Consider the following 22046-nt stretch of genomic DNA (forward strand, 5'->3'; position numbering starts at 1 on the left):
GTCTCTCCCCCTCTATCTGCCCCTTCCCCACTTGGTGTGCCGTGTGCATGCGCGCACCCTCTCCCTCTTGCTCTCACTCTCCCTCTCAAAATAAATACACTTAAACAAAAAAAGAATTCAAAAGAAAGTAGCATAAAGTAATACTGTGTACTGAAATACATGTGAAGTGAATATAAAATTAAATTTAATATACTTACAATTTAAGATGGATACTTTATCTCTGACATAACTTTAACCATTGGGATGATTGGGATACTGTTTAATTTAATTTCTGTCTGTTGAGGTAGCGAATCTTGAGATATTTTTTATGTAACAATTTTGTGTATATTTTAACAACTTGTAATGCAAAGTAATTCAATACTCTGCATAGTAATTTGTTACCACTGTATAAGTACTATTTCATTTCAGTGTAATATAATTTTAATTATGAAAATTAAGCTTTTATCTACTTCCATCTGGTTTTCATTTCTTCATTTTTAGTATGAGATCCCTTCATAAATATTATGTAATTCATCTGTGGTTCCACTAAAATGTCTAGTTTTACTCTAACAAATGGAAGATCAGATGGTAGTCTTAATATATGCATTCTGTTTCTTCTCATCTTGTATGTCATTAGTGAAAATAAGGATGGTTGTGATGTATAATGAAAATGCAGATTCATGACATGATTAGCTTGATGTAAAACAAATTTTAAAGTGCCCCAGGCTTTAAAGGCATTAATCTGGATCTGTGCCCATGTTGTGTATACAAAGTGCTTTTTATATTATAAGAGCCTAGAATCAACCTGTTAACTAAAATACCAATAAATCCCCGAGTGACACATGGAGGAAGACAATTATAAATGGCGTCTGCATACCAGAGCATGTGTGGTGGGGGCAGTGTATGAGTGTGTGTGTGTGTGTGTGTGTGTGTGAAGAGAACTCGAAGGGAGGAAATATTCAAAGCAATTTTACAACCAAAGTGTCAATGTGTCTGCAGGACTAATACAGGTGTAGAACCTTGGCTCTGGAGATAATACCATTAGAATAATTTTTTTTGAGAGAGAGAGAGAGAGAGAGAGAGAGAGCGCATATATGTGAGCAGGGAAGAGGCAAAGGGAGAAGGAGAATCTTAAGCAGATTCCATGCCCGGCGTGGAGCCAGACATGGGGCTCAATCTCATAACTGTGAGATCATGACTTAGGCTGAAATCAAGAGTCCGATGCTCAACCAACTGAGCCACCCAGGAGCCCCAAGAATAAATTTAATAAAAGATCTTTACCTTAGCCCTGATAAAAATGAATTCCAGTTTTTTGCTACCTTTCAAAAAACCCAAACCTTGCCAATCTAGTTGCTCCTAAATCATTGTGCCTTGTCCCAGGCCTCAACCTGACCCTTTCTCTTCCTTCTTTCTCCTGCATTTTCCCAACATCCTCATGTAGCCAATTTCCAGGCCCGTGTAAAATAGCACACGGGGTTAAGGGAAGTTTCATCTCACGTTGGCAGGGAGAAGATTGAGCAATCTTATGGACTGGGGATAAAGCAGCATTGGTGGTAGAAAGAATTTTCTTTCCTTCTGTTTTTGTTCCCACTGAAATTTATCTGAAGGTATACTATGGCCCTAATTTGCTCTTTTTAAATTTGGTATCTAACTGAAGATTTCAAGGACATTTCCAATGACAGTGACAAAATGAAAAAAGGCGTCTTGAGGAAAAGCATGTGTGTCCAGGGAAACTACAGGCCGTTTAGGGCTAGAGTGTGAAGGGCAAGCAGGTGGTCCTGGGGCACAGATAAGAGAAGCAGACTGCAGGCTAAGAATATGAGTTTTCTTGGCACAGACTGCACTTGAAGTGTTTATGGACATAAGATTATGAGAGGAGGGGGACCAGGGTGATGCTGAGCTGAAGTCTTATAGATGGTAGGAGGTGGAAATTCCAGGAACAGGGAACAACACAAAAATGTGAACATGTAGGTTGGGTTTGGGAACTACTTGCATCTCTGAACGGCTAGAAGGAAGCAGGTGTATGCAGCAAATGAGGGCTCCAGGCTGGAGAAGGAGGCTTACGCTGGCCCATCCAGAGCCTCTGCGAAAAGCTGGAGAGTTCACATTTCACCTTCAAGTCTATGAAGAATTTTTCAATGACAGAGATGATGAAATTTGCATTTTATGAGGACAGTCTGGCAGTATGGTCAGTACTGTGAGTAAACTGAGTTTGGAGCCTAGAAGATGTCATCTGCTAGGGACAGTGCTGTTACAATTGATGCACGACTCCGAGGTGAATTCAAAGTTGACTGTATCTTCCATAACTCACCGTATCCTGCTTCCAAGCACATGGGAGCAAGACAAAAACTAACAACTACAACAGCAACAACAAATATCTCTTAGATAAATAGGTGATCCTTTCAAAGCATAAGCCCCAACAGATAGTTTGAATTCTGTGGCACTCCTTTGCTTCTCCCTGGGGTGATCTATGTGCCTGGTGGTCTATTCACATGCCAACTTGGCCTTTGGGTAGCTGTAGCTATTGCTCCTCTCATACACGTGCCATGCTGGGTGTTGTCTATAGCCCATGCAGAGATGTCCTTCTCCTCTTGATCTCTATGAACCCTGCTTGGAAGGGGGCCCAGGCGTGGTTGGTCCTGTGTTGTCCAGTCCAGCATCATGCTAATTCCTTCTCTTCAAGTGGTTCATCCCCACAGTGGCCTCCAATCTCAATGACCCATCTGTGGCCTCCTCATTGTCACAAAAACCTCTACTTAGCCCATCAGGTTTCTCAGCACTTTCACGTCCCCATTGGAGACCCAGGAATTCTTGGCTGCCTTCTGTCTGCCATATGGGGGTTGGTTTTCATGCCTGAGGAAAAGGCTTTTGTATATAAGAAGGAATTTGCATATTCCCATGTGTTTTAATATAGTGGTTTATCACACACTTTACAAACCTTGTTTTACTTATGAATCTGCTTATTTGTCACAAAGTAAGAAAAGTTACTTTCGCTTATTTGTTTAGTTTAATTAACTCACAGATTTAACCAGTTGGATCTTATTTAAACATTAACTGCACTTCATTAAATTCCCTTAGCCATTTCAAATTATGATCTCTGGTCTACGATTTTAGGATGTGGGAAAAGTTTCTGAAATTCTAAAAAGTCAACAAAGAATATGCAGAGCAGCCCAATGATAATAAAATACCTTATTTCACTGGCCTTCAAATTTTAAAATATTAACAGTAAAAGCTTCTGTTTCTTAAACATTTTGTATCTTTATTGTAAGATCTAACCCCTATCTACTTATTTACCTTTTAAAATGGATTTTTTAAATTCCTGGAGTTATGATAATCTTACTAAATCCTAAGGGAATTCCAGGCAAGGCTACTGGTTCCTGGTTATTGACAATTTGACAAATTTGGTTGAGGCATGGGACCTAGTTCTACCTTCTAAAAATTCAAACCTGAGCCTGTGATTTAGGCGTGGTCCTCCTTCTTAGACCCGTCTCCTTTTGAGCCTGAAAAGCCTTAATGAGTTGCATTAATTTCCATTTCTAACAACGAATGCCCAGAACTGGAAGGCTTTTTTCTCTTTCCTTTCCTGTCCTAAAGGGGCTTCCCTTACATCATATCTTCCCTTATCCCTAGCCTCAAAGTAATCTAATGGGAGAACGACTTTGGAGAGATGAAGGAAGCCACAATTGCTGAGAACGGAAAATTTATCAGGACCTATTTCAGGTTTCTAAAAATAGGTCTGTGTTATCAGAGATGGTGCTTTGGTTATCACTGCATATAGATATATAGTAATTGAAGTATAGAAGGGAATGAGGTCGCACGGGAGAAAATGTCTGAGAGAACATGGAGTTTAAGAGGAAATGGAGTCAGTAGAGAAAAAGCAGCCTTCAAAAGTGACCAAGATGAAAGAGTGAGACAAATGAAGGGAAGAGTATCAAAAGAGAGTTATGTGGCAAGGGCGAGCATTTCAAGGAGGAAATGTGCAGCAATGTGAGATGCTATAACCAAGACTAAGCTAAGATGCAACACTCATCACACAAAAAGAAAAATATTGCATGATTCTACTTATATGAGGTAACCTAGAAAAGTCTAATTCATAGAAACAAAGTAGAGTGGTGGTTGCCAGGGACTGGGGGAAGAGAGAAATGGAGAATGAATGTTTAATGGGTACAGTTTCAATTTGGGAAAACAAAAATATTCTGGAGATGGTTGGTGGTGATGGTTGCACGACACGGTAAATGTACTTAATGCCACTGAATGGTACAACTGAAAATGGTTAAAATCACAAATTTTATGTTATGTGTATGTTACCATAATAAAAAAAATATGCTACAGTTAAGACAATTAAGATGAAAACAAAAATGTGTGCATTAGTTTTGGCAATATACATGTGATTGGTAACCTTTGCAAGAGGAGCTTCAGTGCAGCAATGGGTATTTGTTGCTGTATTACAAACCATCCCATCATTTCATTTGCTCATGATTCTGCGGACTGGCGAGGCTCAAGCTGGTGGCCCTTCCACTGGTGCTGCTTGGAGTCTCTCCCAACTGCGGTTAAAATACCAACAACATTTTTCATAGAATTAGAGCAAGTAATTCTAAAATTGGTATGGAGCCACAGAAGACCCTGAAGAGCCAAAGCAATCTTAAAAAAGAAGAACAAAACTGGAGGTATCACAATCTGAGATTTTAAGATGTACTGCAAAGCTGTAGCAATCAAAACAGTATGTTACTGGCACAAAAATAGACGTATAGATCAATGGAACAGAATAGAAAGCCCAGAAAAAAAAGCCCACAATTAGATGGTCAATTAATCTAAGGCAAAAGAAGGAAGAATATGCAGTGGAGAAAGATAGTCTCTTCAACAAATGGTGCTGGGAAAATTGGACAGCAACACACAGAAAAAGGAAACTGGACCACTTTCTAACACTATACACAAAAATAAACTCAAAATGGATTAAGGACCTAAATGTGAGAACTGAAACCATAAAAGTCCTAGAAGGGAGTACAGACAGTAATTTCTCTGACATCAACTGTAGCAACATTTTTCTAGGTACGTCTCCTCAGGCAAAGGGAATAAAAGCCAATGTGAAGTATTGGGTCTATATCAAAATAAAAAGCTTCTGAATAGCAAAAGAAACTATCAACAAAACTGTAAGACAACCTACTAAATGGAAGAAGGTATTTGCTAATGTCATATCTGATATAAGGATAATATCCAAAATATATAAAGCACTTATAGAACTCAACACCAAAAAATCAAATAATCCAATTTAAAAATGGGCAGAAGACATGAACAGGCACTTCTCCACAGAAGACATACACATGGCCAACCAACACATGAAAAGATGCTCCACATCACTCATCATCAGGGAAATACAAATAACAACCACAATGAGATACCACCTCACAACTGTCAGAATGGCTAAAATAAAAAACACAAGAAACAAGTGCTGACAAGTATGAGGAGAAAGAGAACCCTGATGCACTGTTGGTGGGAATGCAAACTGGTGCAGCCACTGTGGAAGACAGTATGGAGGTTCCTCAAAAAACTAAATATAGAATTACCATATGACCCAGTAATTCCACTACTGGATATTTACCCAAAGAATACAAAAACACTAATTCAAAAAGATATAGTGCCCCCCCCATATTTACTGAAGCATTATTTACAATAGCTAAATTATGGCAGCAGCCCAACATGCCCATTGGTAGATGAATGGATAAGGATGTGGTATATCTATCTATCTATCTATCTATAGATACCTATAGATATCTATAGGTATACATATACATATAGGCCTATATGTATATGTACATATACATATAGGCCTATATGTATATATACATATAGGCCTATATGTATATGTACATATAGGCCTATATGTATATGTACATATACATATAGGCCTATATGTATATGTATATATGTATATATACATATACATATATATATATACCTATAGATATCTACAGGTATCTATAGATAGATAGATAGATAGATAGATAGATAATGGAATATTACTCAGCCATAGAAATGAATGTGGTCATTTGCAACAACATGAATGGATCTAGAGAATATAATGCTAAGTGAAATAAGTCAGTCAGAAAAAGATAAATACCATGTTATTTCATTCATGTGGAATTTAGCAAACAATACAAATGAACAAGGGGAAAAAGAGAGAAACCAAAAAATGGACTCTTACCTATAGAGAATAAACCATCAGAATAGCTGATAGCTACCATAGGGGTGGGACATAGGTGAAAAGGTAAGAGGATTAAGGGTACACTTAAAAAAAAATGGTGGCTGGAGCTGAAATGTCCAAGATGGTTTTGTTCTCATGTCCAGTACCTTGGTGGGATGATTGGTAGACTGGGACTTCTTGTCCACCACATGGGTAGCTTGGACTTCCTGAATGGTGGTTATATTCAACGAGTCAGCGTTCCCAGAGGACAAGCCCCAAGGTGCAAGTACAATTCTCTGCTTGCATCATCCTTACTAATGTTTCATTTGCCAAACCCAAAATTAGTCTTTTGGGGAGGCATGGTTCAATGGGAGCCACCAAAGTAACAGCCTACTATGTTGAGACAGAAGCCAGCCATAGATGAGAGGTAGGCTAAGAAGAAAAGAGGAGTGAAGACATTTACATAAGGCTGGTGAGTATGCAGAAACATGAACGAATATACAGCCACAGAAGTGAGCATAGCATTCTGGGATGACAAAGGAGGCTGGTGAGGTGTGAGTGAGTGGGGGAGGGGATGTGTTACATACTTTGACTAGATAGTAATGAAGACTTTCAGTTCACTTTCTATTATTTAGATTGTAATTATTCAGGCTCTTTGTGTTTATGTCATGTTATTGTATGAGCAAGAAAGCAGAAAGAAGAAATGAATGAAGATGAAAGGCAAATCAGTGGTGTTTATTGTTTATGCGGAGAGACTGGAGTCATCTTTAATTTCTTTCTTTGCCTCAAACCCACATCCAATCTGCAAGTCCTATTGGGTCTAATTCAAAAATATGCCCTAAATCTGACGACATGTCATCATCTCCCTAGATAAAACCCTAGTCTAGATTACCACCACTTCTCACCTGGAGTATTGCAACAGCACCCTTTGTCTGCCTGCCTCTCTTCTTGCTGTCCTCTTGTCTTCCCTCCACACAGCAGCCAGAGGGATCGTTCTTAAATGTAAATCAGACAGTAAATCAGACACTGTTCTGGTCAAAACTCAATTATAAAATAAAATAAAACAAACAAAAAACATTGCTAGTAATTTATATTCTGCCAAGAATAAAATCCGAGCTCTTTAACTGGGCTACAGTACCCCATGCTCCATACCCAACCCGGGTCCTGGTCTCTCCTTCTTGTCCACTGTCCTCCACAATTCTTTCTTCCCTGCTACTTGTCAAGCTTGCTCCCTTTGAACTTGCTGTTTCTTTTCCGTGGACCACATCCCCCCCACCTCAAGTTTTTACAAGTCTATCACATCTTTTTCATTTTGAGTTTTAAAATTCATTTTGTTTCATTTTAATTTTTATTCAAGTGAAATTGATACACAGTGTTGTATTAGCTTTGGGTGTACAATATAATGATTCAACAATTCTATATATTATTCAGTGCTCATCCTGAGAAGTGCTCTCTTAATTCTCTTTATTTAGTTCACTCATCCTCCCATCCCCACCTCCCCTGTGGCAACCACTGGTTTGTTCTCTGTATTTAAGAGTCTGTTTTTTTTTCTCTTTTTTCTTTTTTTTTGTCTCTTTTTTTTCTTTGTTCATGGTCTTAAATTCCACGTATGAGTGAAATCATATGGTATTTGTCTTTCTCTGAGTGACTTATTTCTCTTAGCATTATACCCTCTAGGCTTATCCATATTGTTGCAAATGGCAAGATTTCATTGAGTGTATATATATATACATATATATATGTATATATATATATTCATATATATATTTCATTGTATATATATATATGAATATATATATACACAAAATTGACTATTGTAAATAATGCTGCAGTAACCATAGAGGTGCATATATATACTCAAATTAATGTTTTTGATTTTGGGGAGTAAATACTCACTAGTGGACTTACTGGATCATAGATAATTCTATTTTTAATTTTTTGAGAAACCTCCATACTATTTTCCACAGTGACTGCACCAATTTACATCCCCACCAACAGTGCAGGAGGGTTCCTTTTTGTCCACATCCTTGTCAACACTTGTTTCTTGTGGGTGTTTTGTTGTTTTTTTTTTTTAATTTTAGTCATTCTGAGAGGTGTAAGGTGATATCTCATTTTGGTTTTGATTTGCATTTCCATGATGATGAGTGATGTTGAGCATGTTTTCATGTGTTTGTTAGCCATCTATATGTCTTCTTTGGGAAAATCCACTTAGGTCCTCTGCCCATTTTTTAATTGTGTGTGTGTGTGTGTGTGTGTGTGTATGTGAGTCATATAAGTTCTTTATATATTTTGAATATTAACCCCCCTTCAGATATATCATTTGCGAATCTTTTCTATTCAGTGGGTTGCCTTTTGTTTTATTGATGGTTTCTTTCACTGTACAAAAGCTTTTTGACTTGGTGTAGTCCGAATAGTTTAATTTTGCTTGCATTTCTGTTGCCTGAGGAAACATATCTAGAAAAATGTTGCTATAGATGATGTCAGAGAAATTACCTTCTGTACTATCTTCTAGAATTTTTATGGTTTCGGGTTTCACATTTACATCCTTAGTTCATTTTGAGTTTACTTTTCTATGTACAGTGTGACAAAGTGGTCCAGTTACATTCTCCTGTATGTTGCTGTCCAATTTTCCCAGCGCCATTTGCTGAAGAGACTAATTTCTCTATTGTATATTCTTGCCTCCATTGTCATAGATTAATTGGTTATCTAATCAAAGGTTTAATTCTGTGTTCTCTATTCTATTCCATTGATCTATGTGTCTATTTTTGTGCCAGTACCATACTGTTTTGATTACTAAAGCTTTGTAGTATAACTTGACATCAGTAATTGTGATTCTTGATTTGGGGTCTTTTGTGGTTCCATAAAATTTTAGGATTATTAGTTCTTGTTCTATGATAAATACTGTTGGTATTTTGATAGGAATTACATTAAATCTGTAGATTGTTTTGGGTGGTATCAACATTTTAACAATATTTATTCTCCCAATTCATGAGCCTGGATTATGTATATTTTCTGTCATCTTCCATTTCTTTTATCAATGTTCTACAGTTTTTGGAGTAAAGACGTTTTTACCTCTCTGGTTAATTTATTCCTGGGTATTTTATTATTTTTGATGCAATTGTAAATGGGATTGTTTTCTCAATTTCTCTTCCTGCTGCTTCATTATTAGTATATAGAAACGCAATACGTTTGTGTATATTAGTTTTGTATCCTGTGACTTTCCTGAATTCATTTATCGGTTCTAGTAGGTTTATGGTAGAGCCTTTAGGGTTTTCTGTATATAGCGTCACATCATCCACAAAAGTGAAAGTTTTACTCTTCTTTACACATTTGGATGTTTTTATACCTTTTTCTTTCTAATGACTGTAGTTAGGACTTCTAGTACTATGTTGAATAAAACTGGTGAGAGTGGACATCCTTGTCTTGTTCCTGATCTTAAAGGAAAAGCTCCTAGTTTTCCACCATTGAGTATGATGTTAGCTGTGCATTTTTCATATATGGCCTTTATTATACTAAGGTATGTTCCCTGCAAACTTGGTTTGTTGAGAGCTTTTATCATGAATGGATGTCTTAAGATGATCATATGGTTTTTATCCATTCTCTTTTAATGTGATATATCACGTTGATTGATTTGTGAATATTGAACCAACTTCACATGCTAGGACTACACACGCTTGTGGCTACTGAATGATTTTTTTAGTGTATTGTTGCATTAGGTTTGCTAAGATTTTGTTGAGGATTTTTGCATTTGTGTTCATCAGAGATATTGGCCTGGAGTTCTCTTTTCGTGTGTAGTGTTTTTATCTGGTTTCGGTATTAAGGTAATCCTGGCCTCATAGAATGAATTTGAGCATTTTTTTTCCTTTTCCATTTTTTGGGATAGTTTGGGGAGAATAGGTATTAACTCTTCTTCAAATGTTTGGTAGAATTCATCTGTGAAAGCATCTGGTACTGGACTTTTGTTTGTTGAAAGTTCATTGACTACTGATTTAATTTCATTGCTGGTAATCAGTGTGTTCAAATTTTCTATTTCATCTTGATTCAGTTTTGGATGGTTGTGTTTCCAGGAATTTATCCGTATTTTCTAGGTTGTCTAATTTTTTGGCACATAACTTTTCATAATATTCTCCTATACCCTTTGTATTTCTGTGGTGTTGGTTGTTATTTCTCCTTCATTTCTGATTTCATTATTTTTTTGAGTCCTCTCTCTTTTTTTTTTTATAAGTCTGGTTAAAGTCACCAATTTTGCTTGTGTTTTCAAAGAACTGGCTCCTGGTTTCATTTATCTGTTCTGTGTGTGTGTGTGTGTGTGTGTGTGTGTGTGTGTGTTTAAGTCTCTATTTCTGCTCTAATCTTAACTATTTCCTTTCTTCTACTGACTCTAAGCTTTGTTCTCTTTTACTAGCTCTTTTAGTCTACCACCTTTTCATTCTCTATGCCTCAACTCACGCGATACCTCCTTAAAGAGGCTTTTCTCTGCTAATTAACATAACGCCCACCTCTTCCCCCATGTCCCTTTCTACCAAATTTTACCTGAAATATTTCCTAGTACTTGTCAATAAGTAATATACATACAAAGGATTAGGAAAATGTCTGGGGTTTTTTTCATGTTTATTTTAATCAAAATTATATATAGATAATTTTGTAAGCCAAATAATCTATAAAAATTATTGTGGAGAAGAGAGTCTTCTACTTAACTTTCATCTTTCTCTGCCTTTCCCAGATAAAATCACTTCTAACTTTTCACCTGAATCTTGCTATATTGTTCCTTGTTAATTTTTTTTTTTTCATTTTTAGGTGTTACCTATTGACTTGTCACTGTGGAAGACAAACATTGGCTCCTTTTTCCTGGCCCTCCCACCCAGCATATACAAACAAAAATTTTGCCAGTTTTGCTATCCTCCCAATATGGTTATTTCCTGATTTTTATTAGATGATTTTTGACATTTACATCACTCCATCTACATGTATGCTCTGTACAACAGCTGTATGTAGTATTCTATAATGTCTTTTAATAATTCAATTTCATATTCTCCCAAGATTGTTAAACTCTTCTTTCCATATGTTCAGATGTATCAACTCTTCTATCAATTTTTTCATCTTGAAAACTCTTGGTGCCTTCTGACCTCCTCTTTGGACCGCCATGCCTGGGGCAGAGCTATGATCCTAGAAATTCTCTTTATTACCAACACCAGGGATTCGAGTCTTTCTTTTTCCTGTTTGGTTTATTTATTTCATAAAGGAGGGTTGGCTCCCAAGTTTCAATAGAGCCTATTTTCTGTTAGCTTCCTGGGAAAAGATAACGTGGGAAATAAACTTTTTAAGACCCTCGTGTCTGCAAATATCCTCAACTTGATTTAAATGTCTTCAATTTTCTTAGTTGTTATCAAGTTTTTTAGGAAAAAAATTCTAAGTTGAGAATTATTTCTCCTTAAGAAATTTGAAACCACTGTTCTATTACCTTCTAGAAATACAGGTTTCAATTAAGAAGTCTGAAGTCATATGATCTATTTTGTCTGTGATCTATTTGTTTCTCTTTGCATGACTGTATGGACGACCTTTTCCCCAAGTGTTTTGAAAGGTGTCAAAAATGTCCACTGTCTTTTTAACAAAAAATTCATTTTATTGGGTATTCATTGAGCTCTTTCAGTCGGAAAACTCATATCCTAGGAAATTTTTTTCATAATATTCTCTTATTTTACTGTTAATTTTCTCTGCTTGTCTTCCAAAACTCCAGTTATTTGGATGTTGGACCACCACAGTTTCTTATATCTCCTCATTTCCTTATGGCATTTTCTGTTCTTCTCTCCTGTTTTCCAGCTCTTTTGCTCTATTCTCTGTGAATCTTCCTCAGTTTTATTTTTTCAAACCTTTTGAATCACACATTTCTGTTATTCTGCTTTTTATTTCTAAAGGCTCTTTTTGGTTGTTAGATGTTTCTCTTCTTTTTAAAAAAAAAATACCGTTATTGTTACTTTCCTATCTTGTTTCCTATTCTATTTCTCTGGGGATATTAATGAGGGTTTTTCCTTTTTGTTTTTCTTGCTTTAGCCTGACTTCTGTTTCTTCAAGTTGCTTTTCTCTGCTCATTTGGTTTCTACATTTCTTGCTAGAGCCTTTCCTCAGGCACAGATAACCCTTGACTGTTGGCTCCTATGTGCAAGTGGGGCACCTTAGAACTGTCCATTGTCTGGGGACTCATAAACTATAGTTTTTACTGGAGGGCAATTAGGCTGGGTCCTTTCTTTGAGAGACCCCAGGTGTGAGTTTCTCAAGTCTTTCCTCTTTGGCTGGTTAGAATTCCTAGTGAAAGTCTCTTTTTATCTACTGCCTGGATAACCTAGATTTAGCTATTCTAGGAATCTGAATGGGAAAAGGTTTAGTGGAGGGAAACAGGGGCAGTTGTCTCAGAATCCAGTGTGTCCCAGCATTCAGCATTCTGCAAACGGAATCCACCTGTTTTCAACATGGTACCCCTTCCTGAACACATTCCAGGCCTTCTCTGTCAGTCCAAGGGTGCTTGTTTTACTGACTGTGCAGAGTGGCAAAGTGAATCTAACTGCTTCTTACACGGATTTGTACCCTCCTCCTTTTTGTGCTTCTTTTTACTTCTACTTCCCAAAGTACTTGGTACCGCTAATTCCTGAGACGTCAGGGACTTTGGTGGTGCAAATTGGATTGCTTTTCAGCTTTCCTCACTGCCAGCTTGGGATTCAGCTTTCTTGGATCTGCTAAGCCAGTTGCTAATGGCCTGCCTATTTTTTCACCTCTATTTTTTTTTTTTACTGTTTTCTTATTAGCTGCCCTCCTCATACTTTATGCTTTATGCTTTAAAAATTCCATTTACTGTTGCTTTAGTAAAAGGAATTTACTAAAAATTCCATTTACTGTTGCTTAGTTTATAGAAAAAAAAAAGCAAAAATGAATGTATATGCCCAGTTGGCCACCTTTTAATTTATTTACGCTCTTTTATGCACACATGATAAGTAGGAATTCTCTCTGCTGGTTTACTGCTTCATCTCCTAGTGCCCACAGTACCTGGAACATGCTAGATGTGCATGATAAGTATTTGCCCAGTAACTGACTGGCTGACAGGCCCCCTAACTAGCTTGGTTAGTTAAATTTCGGAACGGCCTACAATCTCCAAAATTTTAAAATGACAATGTTGGAGCTCTATCTACAATGATGTATTTCTGAAAGGCAAAGATGTAGGATTTCTTTAAAGGTATTTTAATTCTATTATGTATCCCTTAAAATTTTTTATTAATCTTTCTGGAGTTTTCTATTGAGAATTCAAAAGGGAAACATGAACTGCTTTGGAGTAAAGTGTGCTTTGGGAGGAATATGTTAGGTAAAACTAAATGTGTCTACGATAGCTTCTTTTGAACTGAAACTTGACTTTGATTTCATCTTCCTGTCTCACTCAAACATATAGGCTCTGTGGATAGAGGGGTTTCAGCTCTCTTCCAATTTCTTAATTTCCTTAGAATTTTGTTATTTCCTATTGACAGGATGGCAAATTCTTGGCACAGATTCAATGACTTGATTTTGTTCTGTAAGGTATTTTAAATATATTTTGAACATGAGAATGAGATTAACTCCGCTATGATGATAATGCCCTGCCAGTCTACTTTAGAATTTCCGGGGGGGGGGGGGGGGGGCAAATATAATAATGTGTAAGGAAAATAAGGAAAAACATAGAAGCAAAAGAAACTCAGGGAAATCATTTTTCTTGTACAAACCAGGGCCATGTTCTGTCAAGTAGCCAAATGTGCTTGTATTAATTAATTTGAGTAACATTTACTGAGCACCTGCTTACTATGTGTACCTGCTTACTTTATGTACCTACTTATTATGTCTACTGTGTTAATATTAGAAACCCACCATGCCCTCATTCTACGCTTGCTTAATAAATTGATTTGAGATTCAGTTTTCTGTTGCTATTTTACTATCCATGGGAACTTTACCCGTGGCGTAAACATTTTTATCCCCATGCCAGTTTGGTAAGGTGCGTGACCTTCTTAAATCCATTTCATAGGTAGCTTGTTTACAGATTATAAGTTGAGAGCCTAACACAGAGGAATCCTGTGCTAAATGTAGAATTAGAACTTGAATCTTCAGTGCATTTTTGTTTGTTAGTCCAGTGAGTAGTACCCTTAGATACCAATAGATAAATTTTGGTGGTTCTACAAATTTAAGGAAAAGCACAGCATTTAAACTTTGAACAGTGATAGATATAAAACCCAAAAGTACAGAAAGATGTGGCATCTGGTGCTTCAGGAAGGTCTTAATGTGAAATATCTCATTTAAAATATCTTTTTTTTCAAAATAGGTCATTCATTGGTTAGTAATAGGCATGATTTGGAGAAACTGTAAGTAGAGAGCTGAGTGACGTGGGTCTTCCTTTTAAGTAGTCTTTGGTTATTCATCATGAATCAATTTATTTGTGGTGAATTGGGTTTGTTTTGTTTTGTTTCTCGTTATTTTATTTTTAATTGTATCGAATGCAGTGTCTCCCAAAAGAGACGTATCTACTAGTGACGGTACTGTAAATTTAAAACATAAAATCTGCATATCTAAAACACGCTCTTTTTCCTTTAGAATTTCTAAGTCATAGACACTCATTCTTTTAAAAAAGCCGGAGATTCTTGAACTGGTTTTCTGATTATTGTCTCGAATAACTTCTTGTTTTCCTCCTTTTTTTGTCTCGCCCCTCCCTTACTTCCCCTTACCCCTCTCATCACTCTCTGGTGGCGAGGAAGATCTGTCCTCTCAGGCAAGGGCGGGAAGGAAAGTGAACAGCTCTCCCAGGAGGCCAGAGCTAATGGGAGTTTTGTGGATCTTTCAGCAGGGCTGGTCAATGATAACCATGCTGTAGAGGTCTCTCCTACTGGCTCTCTGACCTCTTGGTAAACTATTTGTTTTTCCTTGTATTGATTAAAACACACACACACACACACACACACACGCACAACGAGCCACCCAGTCTATAGCTCCCTATCACCCAGGACATTGTTATAAAGAACTATAACATTTAAAATACACGAATTCAGAAAACTCCAGATCCTTGACTTGATTTTACTCTGCAATGCAGGTAAACCGATCACTGGTGATGTTCAAACAGAATCCTTGAAAGAAGCAGTGGATGCTTCCAGACTTCTATTTTTTGAAAGAACGTGAATCACAAATTGTTCAAAATCAGTAGAATACTCCAATTATTAAACCATGTGAAATGAGTATTCTTATTAATTGTGACCGTCTAAGGACTAAAACACGTTCATTTTTCTTACCATGTTGGTCCTTAAAAGGTACTCTCTTTCAGTATTTGAACAAACTGGAGTTATTGATTTCCTTAGTATATAATGCAGGGTCTATTTTTTTTCCTTACCATACAGCATTCTAAAGTAAAATTCAAGGATCCAAGGCAACTTGATTGCCTGCGGGTATGAATCTTTACAGTAGAGAGGAACCTCCAGGTTGTATACCTATGGACATTGCTTAATAAAAACATCTAGAATAATGGTGCTTCTGGTTTTGTTTCCAATAGCAATGTGATTGCAGCACAGTGTGGATTAGGTTACGGCTCCTTTGAATTCTGACCTTCTGTCTAAAACAGCTTTAGAGGTTACTCTTTTTTTCCGATTTGGGAGACTGGAGGGGGGAAAATGTTAATGCTGCTTGAAGGAAGAAAAAAATTCTCTAGGTTATTAAGTTTTGGTTTTTTATTTTTCCCCTTCCTGGCAATTCCTTTGTAATAATAATAGAGCTTCTTGATTCTGGATACTTAAACTATACCTCCAAATGCATAAGGACACTTAGAGTACATTTTGAATGTAATTATTTCCTCATGAACAAATCAAGTGTTTATGATGTAATAGCTATTAAGATCAAAGCATATCACATTGGATAACTGAAATTAGGAATACAAAGGGAAAGAAATGGATAGAACTGTAAAATAAGTTGTCCATATAATTGCTTGTGGTGGACTCAGACTCTTAGTGTCTCCTTTTTATTATAAAGAAAAAGTGGGGCATATTTATAATTCTTATTTTAGAATGGCAATTCACCTTTTTTGATAAGTATGAGGAAACTGTATCTCCTGGTTTGATCATTTCAGGTTTAAGGATTCATCATATTGTTTTCCCTATTGGTCACTTAATGTGTTTTTATTTTCGAACCTGCACCCTGACTTGCAATGTATAGTTGTACATAATCATATGTTGCATAGTGATTGTATCTATTCTATATTGAATGTATCATTTCGATATATATATCATTTCAACACATGACACACCTTTCTGGATTTATTAACTTTATTAGGTGTCCTTTTGCTCCAAAATGATGATACAGCACACAACACACCGATGTCCCAGTTGCCCAGTGTTTAGTGGGAACTTTGATGGGGTTAGAGAAATGAGGCAGATTCTAAAACAAATACCAGGGAGAGGGCGTATTTTTAAAACTCAGGATTCATACAGATAAATTGTCACGTTATTTGATAAAATAAATGAAGAATGTATAGAAAACGCCTCACATAGCGCCTGGCGTGCAGTAAGCACTCAGTAAATGTTAATTTCCTTTCCTGTTCCATGAGATAGTCATCGTTTCTGAAGAATTTAAAAACTGTGAACTCAGCTGTCGTGAAACCTGGAAAACACAAAACAAATTTCCAGATCCTCTTACATGTATTGGGAGGTGCTGACAAGATTGGTTTTGCCTATGGCTTTGAGAAAAAAAAAAAAAAGGTTTGAAGAGGAGACAAACCTGGGTTTTCTAGGTTACTTCATGTCAACAGAAATCCATTTTGAAGTGTGAGAAAGCAAAGGAGTTTATTGCTGAGAGTAAGCTTCCAAAACCAATTATTTACCTATTTTTGGCAGATGGAAGAAAAAGTAACTCCATTTGCCATTTCAGAAAATCAGTTGATTTTAAACTTGGAAACCTGGTATGTCATATTTTTTAAAGAACCTATATCATCCCATTCCCTTAAAAGTCTACCACTGCCCTTGTTATCATTATGTGTTTCAATAAGTGCACCTCAAAGTTTCTATTAAGAATAATAATATTTTAAAATAACATCCTATAGGCAGCCATTACTACAGAGGATAAGTTTCCCACCCTACATAAACAAATGTGATTATTCATATGTAATAGCCAATGTACTTATTAGAGGACCAGGAAATAGATTATATTTCCACATTGTGTTGTTATAAAGACTAGAATATTTATTAAAATAATTTTCCATGGTACAGTGAATAGTTAGTAATTGCCTCCTTAAATTTACTGTTAAAAGCTATTCATGTTGGAGTTTGAATGGAAAACATTTAGCAAAATACTGGTTGACATTCAGTTTGGCGGATTTAATATCATTCTTAAAATAAATAGAGGATGTTTTACTTGGTCGTGTTTCAGCAGAAGGCTACTGGGAGCAGGGCCCTCATTGTAGGTCTCGTGCCAGTGGGGAAAGAGGAGGTCATGGAAGTGACCACTCCAAATGCCAGCAAGGATCGTAACGCCAGCCATCCAGACATTGTTCCAATGGTTCCATAAAAAAGCCAGGAATGTAATGCCATGGCATGGGCCACGAGAAAGGAGAGTTATTTGGAAGCAAAGGGACCAGAAGTACAATCTTTTAGAATACTCTGACATTCCACTTTAAACAGTCTGAATCACAAAATGTTGATTTTATTGATCAGATATACTTGATTTTCCTAATGTGGAAGAAATAATAACCAGGATTTTACTTTTGAAGAGAAAGCATTGGTCTTTAAATGCTAATGATGTTTTCACAACTTACTATACCATTATTGTTGAGAAATAATCTGCTAAGAATAGTAGAAACGGAGACAACAGATGGTTGATAGTGAATAGCGTGCATCCTTAATTCTAAAATTATTAAAAGGTAAACACAAATAAAAGAAAAACAATGGCTGAATACCTCTCTTATTGGAAACTTCACAATTACTCAAGATCTTTATTGTTGTTACGGGAATGGAAAGAGGAAAGGAATACTTGTCTTCATTCGTTTTTTCTGTTCGTTTGTTATATTTAATTTGATTAATGAACTGCTTACTCCTGTAGTTTCAGAAAAGTTCAGTTACCTTTTCGATTGTTCTAATGAATTCCTTATAACTGCCCTAGTCTTTTTATTTTTTTTTAATTGGGGTCATTTGTTTATTTTTGGAACCATGGCTTTATTTAAAATTCTGTTAATTGGGAAGCAATAACAACTTCTCTCAAAATTGCAGACTTGCCTATAACCAGGTATGCGTCTAGGCAACAGCTTGTTCTAGAAGATAAAACCTGTTTGGAGAGACAGCATGTGAAAGACATTGTCTCATTGAGGGTACTCAAACACTTTGTTACAGTTGCCTATTACAAGTGTTTTTCTTTTCCAAATAAAATGATATACTTATTTTTTGTTTTAATAGGAAAAAGGCATATTAGAATTTCTTTACTCCTATTCATTTGTTTTTGTGTTGAAATTTCTTCAGGAAATCTCAGAAAATAATGCTTTCTGCTATTACCTCTACTATTTACTAATGGCAGGTTTTCAGCAAATGTTTCTAATTTGTAACGTGTATGACTTTTTTTAGGGGACACCTACATCCTTAAAGTATATGGATAGGTTATATAATTATAGTTAGTGAAAACTTAGAAATAGGAAGTCAACAGTATACTACAAACTGGATCTTATTAGTAATGGCTTACATATTGGCTATTTATCAGAGAATCACTTATTTTTGGTGTAAGTTGTATGGTTGTTATTGCATACTTGATATTCAGAAGTAGTAACCAGACACAACTCTATGGATAAGCATGTGATTGTTTTTAATCCACCTAATTTTGCTTTAGGAAAAGGAAACCATTTAAAATTGGTATATCTGCACACGGATATTTCTTTTAGCCAATGACTAAGCTCTTTGTTACATAATTATGAAGCATGACCTGTGTCATATTAGTGGTCATATTACCTTCATCATGCTTTTCATAATTTTCTTCATAATTACATGCATCATTTCTTTAATGGTATCATGTTTGGTTAGTTATATAAATAAGAATAATTGAATTTCAATATAAAAACTAATGTAATATGATAAATTTGATTATAATATAGGCCAGTAATTTATATATAAAAGTCAGATACTTTACATGATATTCCTGCTGTTCTGACTTCATTTAGTTTGTGTCTTCTGGATTTGCAAATATAATCTCCCATGGATCAGAAAACTAATATTTTACCCTTTTACATCTAGGATAATTTTTCAACTATGGGAAGCAGGGGTACAATAGCTGAATGTAAAGTTTCAAACAAGGTTGAATTCTCCAACCAGCACCTCAGATTTTTATTTGATGAACCTTAGAAATAAATATGATCGCAAAAGCAGTTACGATGTGGGTGCTTGACATCATGGATTGAATTAATGTAACATTACATTTTATTTCACAGCACTAGAAACCTCCATCATGTGCTGTGTTTTATTTTCTGCATCTATACTTTAGTATATTGAGTAACTGACACTTCTGGTTTGAGAAAGTGCTGTAGGTGGTAATGTAATTCTATTTCTGCTGCATATATGAACAGATCCAATAGCCATCAACTGCTTTTTGACCTAGCTTCCCAAATATGGCAGACGACTAGCCCATGATTCCTTGCTGGCACCACACAAAATGAAATCCTAGGTGAGTTTGCAGTTTAAGCTGCCTCTGAGGTTTGACAAAGCGTTCCTTTCTGAGGAATTTCGATTGGCATCCTTTCAGGGGGCAGTAAGGGAGACAGTCCATACTGAATTTTGTTCCTTAGAAGCTTTTTGTTGTGGTTGCATCAGAATGGTGCTTTCGTGTACAAATTAGCAAAGCAAAGGTAAGACTGTATCTGTTTTATTAGTTGATGATCTGGAAATGTATCATGAAATCATTTAAGAATTTGCTGTGATTTTAAAAATGTTCTTTCATACCAAAGCAAGAAACTTTTTAAAAAGGTGCTTTTTACTGTTACTAAAAGACCAAATACGCAGAAGAGTATTTATTATCGGTGATGACAAAACAGTTTTAAAGAAAATCCAGTGGGTATAAAGATTTTACTTTAGAGTACAGAATTGGTTATGATGTGTGAGTAGTACCAAAATAAACATTTGTATTTGAACTACGGTAGAGAGCTGGTGGGGGGTGGGGGGGGGAGGAAAAGACAAAAATATAGAATAGGCACATAAGTGATACCTCCTTTAAATATTTGAAATCAGTGTAACGGTTATCACCGATCTAATAACTGAAGTCCTTTATTTGTCTAAAACACGAAAGGAAGTAAATATCTTAAACTGAAGTTGCAATTTAGTCATAATAGTGGAGAGCGCAACTCTCCAGATAAGTGTTGCGGATTATCATGCGTAGATTCTGAGTTTAGTTAGAATTTTTTAAAAGAACAAAATGTAAAGAAAGAGTTCTAGATGAAATCAATCTTTTCCCAAAAATGATTTTCAAATATCAACACCGAAATATTATCAGGTTCATACCCCCCCCAATTGCTCATGTAACCCTTGCCCCTCTAGAAATCACTGCAGAATCATCATTCAGGCTTTCATTGTTAAACTGATAATAGCTTACACGTTTGCTTGTTTTTCTCCCTCTACGTACTTAATACATAAGTTGCCATTCTAATTCTTTTTTCTAAATTTTCCCAGACCCGTTAGTTGTTGCACTGGGGGGGGGGGGGGGATTGCAAAGTATTGATTCCCCAAGTTTCAGGGCCTGAAAAAAGTTTTGGAAAAGTATAAAAGATAACGTGTAACTACTGCCCAAAGCTCGTAATTGGTAGCTGCTGGAGCAGGAGATGTGTGTCGACAGTGTCTCCGAGAACTTATTCTCACACAGCTGTTTATTCAGATAGCGTGGGGCGCGTTCATTTACATAATAAATTTTTTTTTTTTTAAGCAGCAAGGTTGAGTCAGACGGAGCAGTGCTCCTCTCAATTGTTGCATTTAAACCAATAAGGTTAGAACAAGAGAATAGCTGTGGTTTGCGTTGCAAAAACAAAAAAAAAGCCCCGAGGCTCCACGGGCAGACCTACAAGGCTGCGCAAACAAATCGAGGGAAGAGATTCTGCCGTTTCTTTGTCTAGGGTTCTCAGATGCTATCTGCCGCCGCTGTTTGGTGGGGAAAGAGCGCAGGGCTCGCAGCGGCTCCTAAACAGATCGGTGGGAGCTGATGGCTCCGAGTTTGGGGCGAGGTAGAAACTCTCCAGTGCCACTTCCGACTTTAAGCCTTCCTGTTGCCGTCCACTGTGGCGGTTTTCTTGCTGGGGAAAGCGTTCTCGCTCAGTCGCTCGGCAGCCCGAGCCTGCAGCAGCGGCCAGGCGGCCGTCCCCGCGGCCGGGCTTTCCCCTGCAGAGGCGCCCCGCTTCCAGCAGCGCGGGGCTCCGCTGGGAGCGCCTAAAAGCCCGCACGCGTCCTTCCCCGGGAGCAAACCTACCCAAGGAATGGAGGTCTGCTAAACCAGAACGTTCGAAGGAGCACGTTAAAAACTGGTGGACGCAGCAGATGTAAGCGCTGTAAGTACAAGCTGACGGTTTGAAAAATTGTAGGGACTGACAACAGCTGTCCTGTGGGCAAAGCCCAAGATACCAGGAGCGCCGTGAGTAATTGTTTGGATTTGTTTTAAACTAAAAACATGAGGGCACGGGCAAGATTATGACACTTTGGACCTGGGATTTTATGAGCCACAGGGTTCCATCACAAAAGTAGAATTCTTAACCCCCCTGTTAGCTCCGCGACTGGCATCATTAAGAGACAATTACAAATTAATTGTTAGCAATTACTGTGGTTGTGATCTATGGAAATAGAGTACACGGCTGTATTCTTGCAGGGAGATTACTTCATTATCTCTCCTG

At 36.9% G+C, this 22046-nt stretch overlaps 1 protein-coding gene across 11 annotated transcripts in view; it reads left to right on the forward strand.

Moving 5' to 3' along the window:
- EYA1 (EYA transcriptional coactivator and phosphatase 1) overlaps positions 1-22046 on the forward strand; it is a 349308-nt gene that overhangs the window by 158673 nt on the left and 168589 nt on the right. Inside the window, exon 1 of one of the 11 annotated variants that reach the window (XM_053208735.1) lies at positions 19421-20024. The exons of 5 other annotated variants lie outside the window; for them this stretch is intronic. The gene's annotated coding sequence lies outside the window, so the exon portion shown is untranslated. Of the gene's footprint in view, positions 1-19420; positions 20025-20724; positions 21791-22046 lie in introns of those variants that run through there. 5 more of the 11 variants (XM_027064398.2, XM_053208734.1, XM_015064706.3 and 2 more) reach the window with 5 other exon arrangements.

The sequence above is a fragment of the Acinonyx jubatus genome, chromosome F2, assembly GCF_027475565.1.
Source record: "Acinonyx jubatus isolate Ajub_Pintada_27869175 chromosome F2, VMU_Ajub_asm_v1.0, whole genome shotgun sequence".
Lineage (NCBI taxonomy): Eukaryota > Metazoa > Chordata > Mammalia > Carnivora > Felidae > Acinonyx > Acinonyx jubatus.